At 41.5% G+C, this 15302-nt stretch overlaps 1 pseudogene across 1 annotated transcript in view; it reads left to right on the top strand.

The window, feature by feature from the left end:
• LOC309557603 (catenin alpha-2-like) overlaps positions 1-15302 on the top strand; it is a 745623-nt pseudogene that overhangs the window by 266323 nt on the left and 463998 nt on the right. Inside the window, exon 2 of the transcript XR_014226146.1 lies at positions 15132-15238. The product of XR_014226146.1 is annotated as a catenin alpha-2-like (transcript). The remainder of the gene's footprint in view (positions 1-15131; positions 15239-15302) is intronic.

The following is a 15302-nucleotide window of genomic DNA, read 5'->3' on the forward strand; positions in this document are numbered from 1 at the left end:
TGGTTGGCTGAATTTGGCACCAAAGCACAAGTCTTTACCCACTGCTACAGCCCTGCTAGAACACTGTCTCTCCTGTTGAGGCCAAACCCTCCGCCATCTTGTGCCCTGCTCCTTGCCATAGACCTCCACATGACAACCCTCCACCATCTTGTGCCCTGCTCCTTGCCATGAACCTAGACATGACAACCCTCCACCATCTTGTACCCTGCCCCTTGCCATGTGCCTCAACATGACAACCTTCCACCATCTTGTACCCTGCTCCTTGCCATAGACCTACACATGACAACCCTCCACCATCTTGTGCCCTGCTCCTTGCCATGAACCTACACATGACAACCCTCCACCATCTTGTACCCTGCCTCTTGCCATGTGCCTCAACATGACAACCTTCCACCATCTTGTACCCTGCTCCTTGCCATAGACCTACACATGGCAGTCCTCTGCCATCTTGTGCCCTGCTCCTTGCCATAGACCTTCACATGACAACCCTCCACCATCTTGTGCCCTGCTCCTTACCATGAACCTAGACATGACAACCCTCCACCATCTTGTACCCTGCCCCTTGCCATGTACCTCTATATGACAACCCTCCACCATCTTGTGCCCTGCTCTTTGCCATGGACCTCCACACGACAACCCTCCGCCATCTTGTGCCCTGCTCCTTGCCATAGACCTACACATGACAACCCTCCACCATCTTGTGCCCTGCTCCTTGCCATGAATCTCATCACAACATTCCAAGCCATAGACCTTTGTATCGTCAAGGAAGGAATGTCCACACATAAAAGTCGTTTTGCTACACTTTACTGGTGTTGTTTAGGGAATGGCATTACAGTCACATCACAAGGACATACATTCCGGAATCACTTGACATTACATAGTCAATCATATTTAGAGATGATCCGCAACAGTCAAAAGTGAAAGCATGTGCAGCACAGTAGCAGCCATCTCTCTTTTAGTCTCTCCTCTGCCCAGGGTCATTAGCACTCATATAACTATGCTCTCTGTAGCTCTCTTGCTAGATCCATCTCTCCTGGGAACCCTCTATGGAACACTCTCACACAGGGATCTCCAGCCTAGTCTAAAAGGGTTAGAAATATTTAAAAAAATTACAAAATTGACTTTAACGGTGCCCAAAAGAGTAAAGCACTTTTGCAAGCCGACCCATGCCCACCTCTTCAGGGGCAGAATGACTACAGCTGGCTCTTCCTATGTACAAGTCCACTCTACCCAGCCTCCTGCCCTGTCCAGGCCCTACATGTGCTGATTACATCTTTACAGGTGTGGGTTGCTTGCCCAAAGAGAGAGTGTGTCCCTCCCCTCTGGTTTCTGACTTTACTTGTTTAATACATGTTCTTAGCCAGTGATCCACAAATAATGTAAGGCAGCCTATACTTTCATAATTTTTTTTGTTTTTGTTTAACCAGCCGGTTGAATAAAAAAAAATTATCTCATAGCCCCATCCACACATTTGGTATGGATGGGGGAATTCTCCCACTGTGCCATCGTGTTCTGAGACTTCCCTGCCATCAGAATACAATGATCAGTTCTGCGAGCTATAGCTGGCTGCACTTATCGATTGGAAAAACCCAACAGGCTGTTTGTATAGAAGCCGATTGGTAGATCAATTTCTGTACAACCAGGGTGCCCATACATGCATTGAAATTCAGGCAGTCCCTGCTGAACAGGACAAATTTTAAACCAATTTTAAGAGCAATCTGTGATGGCTCACATGGCAGCTTTCCGGTGGACATCCTGATTCGTGCTCTTGTTGCGTTTCCTGGATAGTGTTCAGCGTTCTCTGATTAATGTTACCTGCTGCCTGGAATTGCTGTGTAGACCACTTTGCTGTGGTGGATGGAGATAATGAATAAAGAAATAAATAGAAAGCATGTTGTGTTTTATCAAAGGGATTGTCTGAAATAAAGATTGAAGTTAAAAAAGTCTATGTTCTCCTAAAGAGGCTTCATGGCCTATTCAAACTATTTGAAATCAAAACAACAACAGCGCTGTGCCAAAATACGTCATGTACAAACAATGAACTGATATAAATTCCGATGGGGAATAAATAAAGAGTGAACTTTAAAAATTCCAATAATGGTTAAACGTGCATAATCAAAACAATCAATAAGGTGCAAGATGAATAAATATTGGGTAAAAATACTAATGAGGAATAAATAAAAAATCAACTTTGAAAATGTGTTTGATTAAACGTGCATTACCAAAAAAGTCCATAAAGTGCAAAAGGGTGCTAATAGGTGCAACTTTTAGCACCCTTTTGCTCATTTGCACTTTATGGACTTTTTTGATAATACAAGTTTATTCATATTAATTTTCAAAGTTGATTTTTTTATTTATTCATCATTAGTATTTTTACTATTATTTATTCATCTTGCACCTTATTGATTGTTTTGATTATGCACGTTTAATCATTATTGGAATTTTTAAAGTTCACTCTTTATTTATTCACCATCAGCATTTATCAGTTCATTGTTTGTACATTATGTATTTTGGCGCAGCGCTGTTGTTGTTTTGATTTCATTTACTGAATGCAGTGGAAGCATAATTAGCGGTTGCAGCCTTTCTTATCTAATTTTATTTTATTTGATTATTGTTGTTGGTTGCGCTGATTTTTACTGTTTGAGTCTATTCACACTATTGGTTTCTGGCAAAGGCATGGCATCGCACGTTACATGTGTTGGTGCAATGTGTGGCGTTCATTCTGAATGGCACCTCAACACACCTTCCTGACACATGTGTCTTGCAGCGAAATTCAACACATGGCAGCACACTAACATATGTTGCAATGCATTTAAAGAGAGAAAAGAGAGGGATGAGGGAATCCCACAATATACTGGGGTCTCTCAGCCTCTCAAACAAGTTGGGACTTTAAAGGCTAATAGTGAGTATTGATCCTGATGGAAATAAATACAACAATTCTCTAAAAATATAGATCATTTATTTTACAAAGACGTACAAAAGTGTATCAATGAACATGTGTTCAATTAACATAATAAATACATGTGCAAAAGACAGTATAGGTAACCACTGGAGCCCCAAAACCTCTAAGATCTAAGGCAGTCCATATATAATATCTGACAAATCATGAAAAAATCATGATACCAATTCATACAGATATGGGGTTCACTGGTGGTAAATGTGGAATCGCGACGCGTTTCGCTCAGTCGCTTCCTCAGATGATTCCTGTAACCTTGTCTATCGAGCAGACACTATTAGTATGCTTCATCTCTAGGTCAGAGTAAGATATCCGATTCAATTGAATACGTGTCACATATGACTCCAACGGTTTGACCCTTGTAAGCCGCCAAGCACAGATTAGTAGACCAATATCCGTTTATTGCAAAGGAATCATCCAGTGCGTCCCCCGCTTTGCAGCATATACTAGAAGGGAAATTGAATTGACAAAGAAGGAGCCCGGTCACAACCGATACTACCAACAGCCTCTCCTCATGGTGCTCACGCCGCAGTGAACTGCCAACCAATCTAAGCCCTTATGCACTTGGGTGGTCTGGCCTGTCAAAGTCAAATCCCAACATTTTTGGCTTTCCAGGAAGCACAGGTGCAGCCAGGGCCGCTGATAGGGGGGACCACCAGCCCTCTTGTAGGGGGTCCGAGCACACAGGGGGGGCCCACAGAGAGAGGGGGGATTAGTGATGGACAACAAATACAGAAATCTTCCTCCAGCACCTGAATCTGATCTCTGTCCCTCTCCCTGCTATCAGCTTTTATCTGTTGAGAAAGAGACAGTCGTCCCTCACTAATCCCCCTCCCTTGTGTGGGCCCCCCTCCCAGCACTTATCTCTGCTCAGGAGTTTATTTGTAAATTGTAACTTTGTTTCTCTCTGTCTCTCTGATCACTTAGATTTAGCAGGAATTATGCGAGTTATGTTATATTTGTGTCTGATAATAGTGATTTTGTTGTAATTTTAGCTAAATATATCTTTAATATTTTCTTGGGGGGGGGGCCCTGCCAGGTAGTCTGTACGGGGCCCCGCAATTTCTAACAGCAGCCCTGGGTGCAGCCCCACTGCCAACAGCTTGTCGAAATCCTTGACAGGCTGAAATACCTAGGGACACTTTACTGGGAAATACTCACATTTAGGGTCACATGCTTTTATGAACGTATGCTCTGAATGCTGAATTCCTGCATTCAGGGCATACATCTCTGAACGCATATAGCCCTAAATACAGGTATCGCTTGGTACAGGAAGCACCTGCATAGTTCCGCCTGTCATAGATTATTATTTTTGTTATTATTATAATAATACAGAATTTTATATATAGTGCCAAAAGTTTGCACATTCCTTTTCAAAATAAATGCGACAGTAGCACTGCAATACAATTCGATACAAAAGGATTAGAAGGGCCCAGCTCTAGGGAGCTTACAATCTAAAAGGGAGGGACAAGTGATACAAAGGGTAATAACTGTGGGGGATGAGTTGATGGTGAGGGTAGAAGTTAATTTTTTAGGTGGAGGCGTGATAAACTTCCCTGAAGAGTTGGGTTTTTAGGGATTGCCTAAAGTCACACAGAGAAGGAGATAGCCGGACAGAATGGAGTTTGGAAGTACCAGAGGATGGAGGAGGTTTAAGAGAAGTCCTGGAGATATACATGGGAGGGGTGATGAAGGAGCTAGAGAACAGGAAGTATTGGTGAAGAGCGAAGTGGATGGTTTGAGTGATATTCTGAGATGGGATTGGTGATGTAGATGGGGCCAGCTAAAGTTTTTGCTAGTATTTTGGGTTTTATACATTGGGCTAGTTTTTGACGGGTTGTTGCCAGCGGGATTGATCCTACACCCATGTCCCCAAGTGGCTGAAAACATTGAGATTTGACATTAACAGGACAAATCACCTGTTGCCTTAGGTAAAAAAAAAAAACCATCAATCAGCTGGGGAAAAAAATGAAATAACAAGGTCAGTAAACTCCCTATCAAGGAACACCCAGCCAGCTTCAGTTGGAACAGGTCTACAGACATATCGATATTTCCCAATCCTACCATAAATAGCCATTCTCTAACATCTGTAGGTACCTTAACCCAATGGAGGACATGATGGAACTTTTTCTATAGGTTGCATACATAAAGTAGACAGGCCAGAATAGTGGAGTTATGGCATTTCTTTGTCTTAATATATTTATTAGTCTATTAAAGTGGACTATCAGTGACCCAGTAAAGAGACCCTGTCATCAGACCAATTATTTTAAAAACAATCTTCCCCTATCATTATATGTGCATTCCAGGTATTGTCTTCATATTATTTACCTCTAAGTGGCCTTATACTGCTGATGGGTTCTGCCATATTATTTGTAATGTAATCAGCCCCAGCAGTCTCAGAGCTGTCACTCAAGACATTCTAAAATGTTCCCCTTTACCTCTTCCCCAGAAGCTACATAAAAGATTATGTTGGGAGTTGAGGGGTGGGGTGAAGGAGATGGGTCAGCACATACAGTAATTAGGCACTCTCAGAAGAGGTGAGGGCTATGACATGCAAAGAGAGACTGGGCTATGTTAGGCAATTGACTCTTCCTGGAGCAGCCATATTTTCTGACTAGTTGAAAGGCACCATACAAGTGAATAAAACAATCATTGTAAGTTTATTTTTTGCTGGCTATGTACATTAACCGGCCACTTTATTAGGCACACCCTGCTAGTACCGGGGTGGACCCCCTTTTGCCTTCAGAACTGCCTTCATTCTTTGCGGCATAAATTGAACAAGTTGTTGGAAACATTCCTCAGAGATTTTGATTCGTATTGACATGATAGCTTCACGCAGTTGCTGTTTATTTGTGGGTTGCACATGCACGATGTGAATCTCTCATTTCACCACATCCCAAAGCTGCTCTATTGGATTGGGATCTGATGACTGTGGATTGGAGTACAGTAAACTCATTGTCACATTCAAGAAACCAGTTTAAGATAACTTGGACTTTGTGACATGGTGCATTATGCTGCTGGAAGGAGCCATCAGAAGATGGGTGCACTGTAGTCATAAAGGGATGGATATGGTCAGCAACAATACTCAGGTAGGCCGTGGCATATAACTGATGCTCAATTGGTACTAAGGGGCCCACAGTGTGCCAAGAAAATATCCATTACACCACCAGCCTGAACTGTTGATACAAGACAGCAAAGCTCCATGCATTCATGTTGTTTGCTCCAAATTCTGATCCTACCATCTGAATGTCGCAGCAGAAATCGAGACTCATTAGACCAGGCAACATTTTACCAATTTTCTATTGTCCAATTTAGGTGAGCCTGTGCGAATTATAGCCTCAGTTTCCTGTTCTTAGCTGACAGGAGTGGTCTTCTGCTTCTGTGTTGTGCGTTCAGAGATGGTATTCTGCATACCTTGGTTGTAATGAGTGGTTATTTGAGTAACTGTTGCCTTTCTATCATCTTGAACCAGTCTGCCCATTTTCCTCTGACATCAGAAGGCATTTTCCTCCACTCAACTGCTGCTTACTGGATATTTTCTTTTTTTCCCGGATCATATTCTGTGAAACCCAAGAGATGGTTGTGTGTGAAAATCCCAGTAGATCAGCAGTTTTTAAAATACTCAGAGTGTCTTTCTGGCACCAACAACCATGCCACGTTCAAAGTCATTTAAACCCCCTTTCTTCTCCATTCTGATGCTCGATTTGAACTTCAGCAAGTCATCTTCACCGTGTCTAGATGCCTAAATGATGCATTGAGTTGCTGCCATTTCATTGACTTATTAGCAATATGTGTTACCAAGCAATTGAACATGTGTACATAATAAAGTGGCCGATGACTGTATTATTGGGTAAATGTCCCTTTACCTCCTATCCTAGAGACCCAACAAGAAAACTGAAGAAATCTACAATGGTTAGTAGGGATGATCGAACTTTTGAAAAGTTTGGTTCGACCAGAACACCCGAATTTCCCAAAAGTTCGGTTCCGATTCCAGAACTATTAAAAAAAAAATGAGATTTCTTTGAATTTATTGTCTGGGGGGTCTAAAAAGTATACCTGTGAAGTTTCAGCTCTGTAGCATGTCCAGAACCAGAAAAGAAAAAACAGATTATTTTTCTTAGAATTTCAGTAGCGCAGGGATGGTGTTACCCTCCTTTCACAGCTGGGCATTTTTGATTCAGGCGTTTATTGGGCGTTTTTTGGGCGTCTTTGGAGGCAGGCATGACATCTGAACTTCTGTATAGGGGTATATATATATATATATATATATATATATATATATATATGTATGTATGTATATAATATATATATATATGTGTGTGTGTGTGTGTGTGTGTATATATATATATGTGTGTGTATACCCCTAACCCAGAATCTGCATAGTGGGGTGACCCTGGCATAGCAGAGTCAGTTCATCCTAAACTACATACTACACTACGGTCACCCTGACATGGAAGAGTTCGGTCACCCTGGCATAGCAGAGTCAGTTCACCCTAAACTACACTACGGTCACCCTGACACCTAAAACTTTTCCTACAAAAACTAGATTATTGAATCTAACTATAGTGGTATATAGTACCCTAACTACACTGCATATCCCATTACTCACACTAATAACTGCAAAATGACACTGGAGCAACACAAATGCTTCCACTCTCTTCCACAGCCCCTGTATTACAGTGCTAGAGTTTTGGCGGGGCTATGTTATATACTGGGGGGCGAATGGGGGGCGTATTCACTCCTCATTGGGCTCTGGATCCCGTAGTCGCTCCAATCACATTTTACTGATGTGTCTGGGCCAATCATGGGCTTTTAAAGCCCAGTTCCTGTCCCATTGCATTTTGGGCGGTTCTGGTGGCCGAATTCCGAACTTTTACTGCAAAAGTTCGGAATTCGGCCGAATTTCAAACACCCGATGTTCGGGTCGAACCGATGGTCGACCCGAACCATTCGATCATCCCTAATGGTTAGTGGAGTTCCTTCTTGGAACAGGCGTCCCCACTGAAAGATATACCCTTACTCTTGTGCTGGGGACAACTCCAAATTTTGCATTTCCCATAGCTTTGTGTCTCAATGTCGGTGATCACCAGTATGAGTAAAGGGATGACTCTTCCAAGTGGAGACACAGAAAGCAATAAAAACCTGACAGAAGGTCCCCTACTCTATCTAAAACTAGAGCTACATTTTAAGTTGGTGTTCTCTTTCAGGAATAAGCCTGGTAATGGCGCCTTTACTGCCCTGCAACTAGTACAAGACCCAGGAGATACGGGATGACAGCTTATGCCTGAGGCATATAACACAGTTTTGCTCCCTTACAAAGACTGGGTTTCATTTTATAACATTTTGTGCCTGAGCAAGAGGAAGAGGAAGAGTAGAAGAGTTGGGTTTGCAGAGGTTTCTATAATCCCTGTTTGTGTTTTATGCAATTCTCCTGCGTTGAAGAGCTCACATCAGGTGGTGTCAACTTGCCTTTGTTATAAAGTAACACGCTGACCTCACCCAGACAGCTAAATTCTTCACATCAAGCCCTTGCCTTCTCAGGAGAGCTTCCTAACTCTTGCTAGGTCAAAACAATCAGTCACCTCATTTTTACCATTTAAAATTCTGCAGTTCTGTATACGAGGAAACAGAGCGGCCCCAGATGATCACAATGATGCATCGAGTAACATGAGACAGCATCTCCGTTCCTTTGTTAGGCTACAACCCTACACGTAGACTACTGAGCTTCTAACGGAGTCAGCAAACTAGTTTTTATTTTTTTTTATCTTGACTGTTCAGGTCTGAAAGTTTGTTGTGTAGCAATTAAAAGGTTATGCTTGATAAACAAAAAGTAAAACTCATTATTCCAATTAAAGAAAAATAAGAATTTGCATTAAAAGGCACATTATCATATGTTTTAATTTTGTGTTGCTTGCGGTCTCTTTGCTCTTAGGAAGCCTTAATAGCAGATAAATATTTTCTCCACATTAAAGCTGAAGTATAATCTGCTTATATTTTTCCTTCCCTGGTTCCTCCTGTAGTGCTTACCCCAGAAGAGCCACTTAAATTTTGGGTTCCCCTTTTCATGGTATTAGCTACCCTCTAGGCAGGACTGCATTTTCTGGTACACCAAGGCTGAAACAAGAGTTGATTATTTGGGTAACATCCCAACCAGAGTAGAACAACCAGGGCTTCTGTTAAAAATCAATGTACAGCATTCCTGGTGAGGCCCATCCTCCTGGGTTGCAGCGGAACCACGGCACTTACTTTATCCACCGACCCCCCAAAAATGAAAAAAAAAGTCCCTCCTCTGCTTCCACCTTTTGGGCCCCTCTGTTGACCTGATGGAGCCCAAGGAAATTTAATTTGGGCCCTGATAAGCAAGTAGGAGCAGATGTATGGTCTAATAAAATCCAAATATTAATTTAGGCAGAAATGAACAATAAAGATGCCCCAGGACCATTTGTACTGCCTTATCAGCGGTCCTGAGAACAAGGTTACTCTGCTGGGGGTGGCAAAATAGTGGCAAAGAACAGATACGCCAATAACACAGCTGGCAAATGAGATGATAACAGAATAATGGATATCCATCAACCTGGTTCAAAGTTTAGACCTCTGGGATACCCATAGCTTTGGGAAATACACAAAGGGGCTATAAAAACAGTACCTACTAATCATCTTGCACTGGTCAGTGGTTAAAATCTGTTGTTTGTCAGTGTTGGGTCCCAAAAGTCTAAACAGTGTTTTGTAATCCCAACAAGAAAGGTGAAATTCTCCAAAGAACAAATCCCTGGGGGGGTCTCGGAAAGGGGTAGTGCTGACCCTTTTAAAAGGAATGTAACTAAAATGGTGGCCAAAGGCCTCTCACCACTCTGGAGTCCATCTAAACTATTTCTCACTTCAAGGGTGCCACAGGACACCGGGAGCAGATGGTTTCTTGCAGTCTTTGAGAGTGGTTTCAGCAGTCCTGAACATAGCAACAGTAACACAAGATGTGACAGCAGAGGTATTAGGATTGAGTTCACCTGCTGGTGGCACTGTGCTGCTCTGGGCTGATTGCTGCAGTTCCAGTGTCCACCTGCAGGTGTCTGACAGAAGTAATGATCATTTACACCGGTGTTCAGCTGCCAGGTGGCTATTTAAGGCCACTCCTCCCTTTCCCCACTGTGTCAATATTCTGATTGCCTCCTTGATGCTAGAGCCTTGTTCCTGAGATCCTGATCTATCCTGCACCCTACCCTGCTGCCTTGGTCTTGTACCCAGTTTTGTTTCCCCTCTTCCTTCCTTCCCTGTTACCCTTGTCCCTTATATTGAAAATATTTGTAGATAGTTCTTAGATTCATTAGTTATTTTTTTGTCTTTGGGGTTGGTTTTTCTTTGCTGGAGTTACTTATGTTTATTTTTTGCTGTGTATGCTTGTTTGTGTGTTTCACTGTAAATAAATCTTGCTTAAGATATATACATTGCTGGTCTCAGTTTTCATGTGTAGCTACATGTGTCTGGTCTCCCTAGCTGCTACTGAATCCTGAACAAAGTAAATAAAGTGCAGCGCTAATAATAGTGACTAAACAAACTAGTCCATGTGCATAAGAATTCACCAAAGATGGTGAATACATAAATAAAGTCCCATGTGAATGGTGAAAAAAAATCATCTAAAAGTGGTAAATGTGGTCACAGTGGCAGCCAGACCCCAACACCATCAGAGGAGAAATGATAATGCACTCACCAGAGACTTTGGACCCAGACTACCATATAGCAAAAGGGTCAAATAAGCTGGTGTAACCAGAGGGAACAAACATAGTGTAAATCCGCAAAACTAATGTATTAAAAAGGGGGAAGTACACTTACAGACATCCAGAGGTAAAAGCATGAAATAAGCAAGCAAATCATGCTGTCCTTGGCATCGTTCTGATGTGTTTCATTAGAGATAACTTTCTCAAAGGATATTGGATATTATCTCGAACGAAATGCGTCAGGACGATGCCAAGGCCACCCTGATTTGCTTGCTTATTACATGCTTGTACCTCTGGATGTCTGTAAGTGTACTTCCCCCTTTTTAATACGTTAGTTTTGCAGATTTACACTATGTTTGTTCCCTCTGGTTTATTCCTCATGTCATCTGTGGAGTGATCCATCTTATGACCACTGCTTGGAACATCCGAGGGTACTGCGGGCATTTGGAGATACCAAGAATCCAATTACACCAGCTTATTTGACCCTTTTGCCATACGGTAATCTGGGTCCAAAGTTTACGGTGAGTGCATTATCATTTCTCCTCTGATGGTGTTGGGGTCTGGCTGCCACTGTGATCACATTTACCACTTTTGGGTGATTTTTTGCACCATTTCCATGGGACTTTATTTATGTATTCACCATCTTTGGTGAATTCTTATGCACATGGACTAGTTTGTTTAGTCACTATTATTAGCGCTGCACTTTATTTACTTTGTTCATATTTTGCTGACCATATGTCTGGTTTTTGTGCTAGTGGCTTTATTTGTGTTTACTTAGCGCAGTTGATTATTTTTTCCTTTTGCTGCTGAATCCTGACAAGAGGTTCCGGATGCGGACACCCTCTCTTGCAGCACACTGATCCTTGCAATCCCACAGCAATGTGGCTCTGGATACCCCACACAGTCAAAGTAACAGGAACACATTCACTCACAAATTGTTGGACACAAACCTCCACCCACAGCTTTGTAGGTCCCTCCACCCTAGGGTACAATCCTCACATTCCCTTCCCTGTGGCAGTACCAGTTTACACTCCCTGCAGCAACACAAGTAGCACTGGTATCTCTCTTCAGCTCCAGGAGATTCATTTAGTACAACTCTTTCTTCTGACTATCTTCACATGAGATTGGCCCCTGCAAACCAGGCTTTCTAGTCCTTTATCCCCCTTAAACACACAGTTCTCCTGGGACTTGCAGTCCCACACAGTCTTTCCTGATCAGAGTTGCCTGCAGGGGACTACACTCCCCATAAGTCTCTGCAGCTCCCAGCATTCATGGGCAAGCCTCCTCCTGTCCCCTTCTGCTGCCAGTCGCAGTCCTCTTGTTGTCAGGCTGTGGGTGGGGCTTATCTTCTGGTGGCCATTTTGAGAGTCCTTCCTCCCTCTCTTCCTTCTTCTCTGACCCAGCTGATCTGTGCACCTGTGGCTTAGGAGAATGATGACCTCAGGCACATGGGGGATTTTTGGTGCCTAGGGTAGTCCACTGCTAGCTGGCAACACTCCTTTTCCCCCTATCATCAATATGCTATTTTTGACATTTTTAAAATAAACCTTTATGTTTTCATACCTTTTTTAGACCCAGTGACATCATCACTGGGTCTCTATGCTTCTCTAGGCAATACAGACAGACCATGGCTGGTGGGGGAGGAGGGGAGGGTGGGCTGTAGGGTCCTGTACATTGTTTGGTGTGTATTACCAAAGAGTTTTTTTTTTTTTCTTGGGAGAGTGCATATGGTCAGCACAGGGCCAATCAGCACTGTCCAGACAGGGATTCAGGGGTCCTGCAGCCTCATAGGAAAGTCAGAGGAGAATGAAAACTCCTCCTACAAGCTTAAACCAGACACTAAAAGAAGTCACAAGACTATGCTATATACTGCTGATGAGAAAAGGTATTTAGCAGTTTATATTTACTAAAAACATTGCATTTCCATGTTCTGTGTACTGCGGGAGATCAGATATAGTGACTGCAGGCTCCTGGGTTTAGTAACACTTTAAAAAAAATAAAAGGGGTGGGTCGGATGCAGTTAGGCTAGGGAGGAAGCTGGCTAGATAATAATAATAATAATAATAATAATAATAATAAAATATATTTTATATAGGGCCTTTAACCTCCCTGGCGGTATGATTCTGTCAGGAATTACATACCAAAAGCGGTACAATTCTTTTCATGGAAATTTGGCGTTATGTATTATAGGACTACAATTCTTAGTAATTACTGACTTAAACCTGACCAAAACAAGAGTCTAGTAGACATCCCAGATGTGATAAATTTGAAACACAAACGCATGAATTATAATCAAATCAATAATATAATTTTATTATTTAATATATAATATATATAATAAAATTATATTATTGATTAGATTATAATTCATGCATTATATTATATATATATATATATATATATATATATATGTGTGAGTGTGTATGTATATATATATATATATATATATATATATATATATATATATATATATATAATATATATAATGCATGAATTATAATTGAATCAATAATATAATTTATATATATATATATATATATATATATATATATATATATATATATATATATATGTGTGCGTGCATATATATATATATATATACATATATACACATATATATATATATATATATATATATATATATATATATATATATATATATATATATATGCATATATATATGCATGTATATATATGCATATATATATATATATATATATATATATAAAATGTGTTATGTGTTTGTGTTTTGTGCAACGTTTTGTTTTTTTTTTTTTATTTCCCTCCCTAGTTCCGCTCCCATGCAGCATTGCTGCTGCAGGGAACGGAACTAGGAAGTCATCACACCGACAGAGGACGGAGGAGCGGCGGGACTCTCGGCTGGCGGTCACAGCAATGAGAGATCATCGCTGGATCGCCAGGAGAAGGTAAGAGAACACCGCTGCGCTCTCTGCACATCCACCCCGAGCGTGACTCGGGGATACCGCTCCTGATAGAAAAAATCAACCCCGAGTCACGCTCGGGATCACCGCTAAGGAGGTTAAAGGTAGCTTCTCAAAGTGCTTTACAATGACAAGACAAACAAAAACACAAGAAATAAACATGGTAAAATAAAGGAAAAAAGGGACAATTAAATGAAAGCTTAATTTGAATGTGTTTAGAGAAGGTGGCTCTCTGATGTTCTTTGGAAGTGAATTCCAGAGTTTTAGGACATAGGAAGAGAAGCCTCTGTCTCCCATCAAGTGTAGGTGAGTAGAGTGGATACACAGAAGACCAGAACTTGAGGAGCGGAGGTTACGAGGGGGGGGGGGGAGTAAGTTGATAAAAGTTCAGAGAGATAACGGGGTGCCAAGCAATGAAGAACCTTATAAGTGAGGAAGAGGATCTTAAAGTCTATGCAAAAGCAGATGGATAGCCAGTACAAGGACTCCATGATACTGTAAGAAAAATATGATCACTTTACCAGACCTAGTGAGGATTCTGGCTGCAGAATTTTGTTCATATTGCAATAGATTAATTGTGGATTTAGGTACACCAACGAGTAGAGCATTGCAGTAGTCAAACAGTAGGGAAACACAAATGTATGAATCAGCTTTGTGAACCATCCAAATGTTTATATGATGCTGGATGTCCTTCAGCCAATTTTGACTTTTTACTGACTTTCCTGATTTGAATGCTTGTTGGGGGTTTGTGACATAGAAAGCACTAAAGCCTAATGCCCCGTACACACGTACCGATTGTCGGCCGTAAATATTCGGCCGACGACCGATCTGCCGATTGTAGGCTTGTTAGTATGATGCTTCCGACAGCCAACAGCGCATTTTCGGCCGAACAGAATCTGTCGTGCAAGCATTAAAATTTTTGTTGGCCAACACCAGAACAGCCGATTGTTCGCCAGTCAGTACAGATTTCGGCCGACAGACAGCAGATTTGCAAGACTGGGCATGCTCAGAAAAGAAAAAAGACAAGGAAAGTTAACCATCACATGACATCACTTCTGCAGTCGGCTGTTGTTGGCCGACAAAATTCGTGTACAGTCTTTTGCACTTTTCAACAGACAAGACAGCCCTCGGACAAAAGACGGCCGATCGTTCGGCCGACGATCGGTACGTGTGTACGAGGCTTAAGACAGCCATCCAGATGGTATTTTCAGAAGGATGTAAGCAGTGGTAGCATCCATGTATCTCTAATGATAGATTTTCAGCAAGTTTATAATTTATCTGCAGTGTCTATCAACATATATATTGTTCTTTATAGCTAAATAAATCTACCTCTTTGTTCTCTTGACTTGTACCTGCTCCAAGACCTTCTGGTCTCTAAACATCCAGTGGGGTACAAACCAATGTTCTGTAAAGCCAATTTTTAGATAGTATGCCATTAAGCTCTAGATTGTTTACTAGATGTTTATTGTGCTTATGTTATGCGTAGTATGGATTTCTATTATTTATAATTTATGTTTTCAGAAAAAATGACATCAGCAACATCACCAATCATTCTGAAATGGGACCCTAAAAGTTTGGAAATCCGAACTCTCACTGTGGAGGGGCTTCTGGAACCTCTGGTGACCCAGGTAAGACATGTAAAAGTCAATGTTTAGTTGACTGACAATGTTTGGTTAAAGTTAAAGCCCAAGT

The sequence above is a fragment of the Pelophylax lessonae genome (assembly GCF_965119305.1).
Source record: "Pelophylax lessonae genome assembly, chromosome: 1".
NCBI lineage: Eukaryota > Metazoa > Chordata > Amphibia > Anura > Ranidae > Pelophylax > Pelophylax lessonae.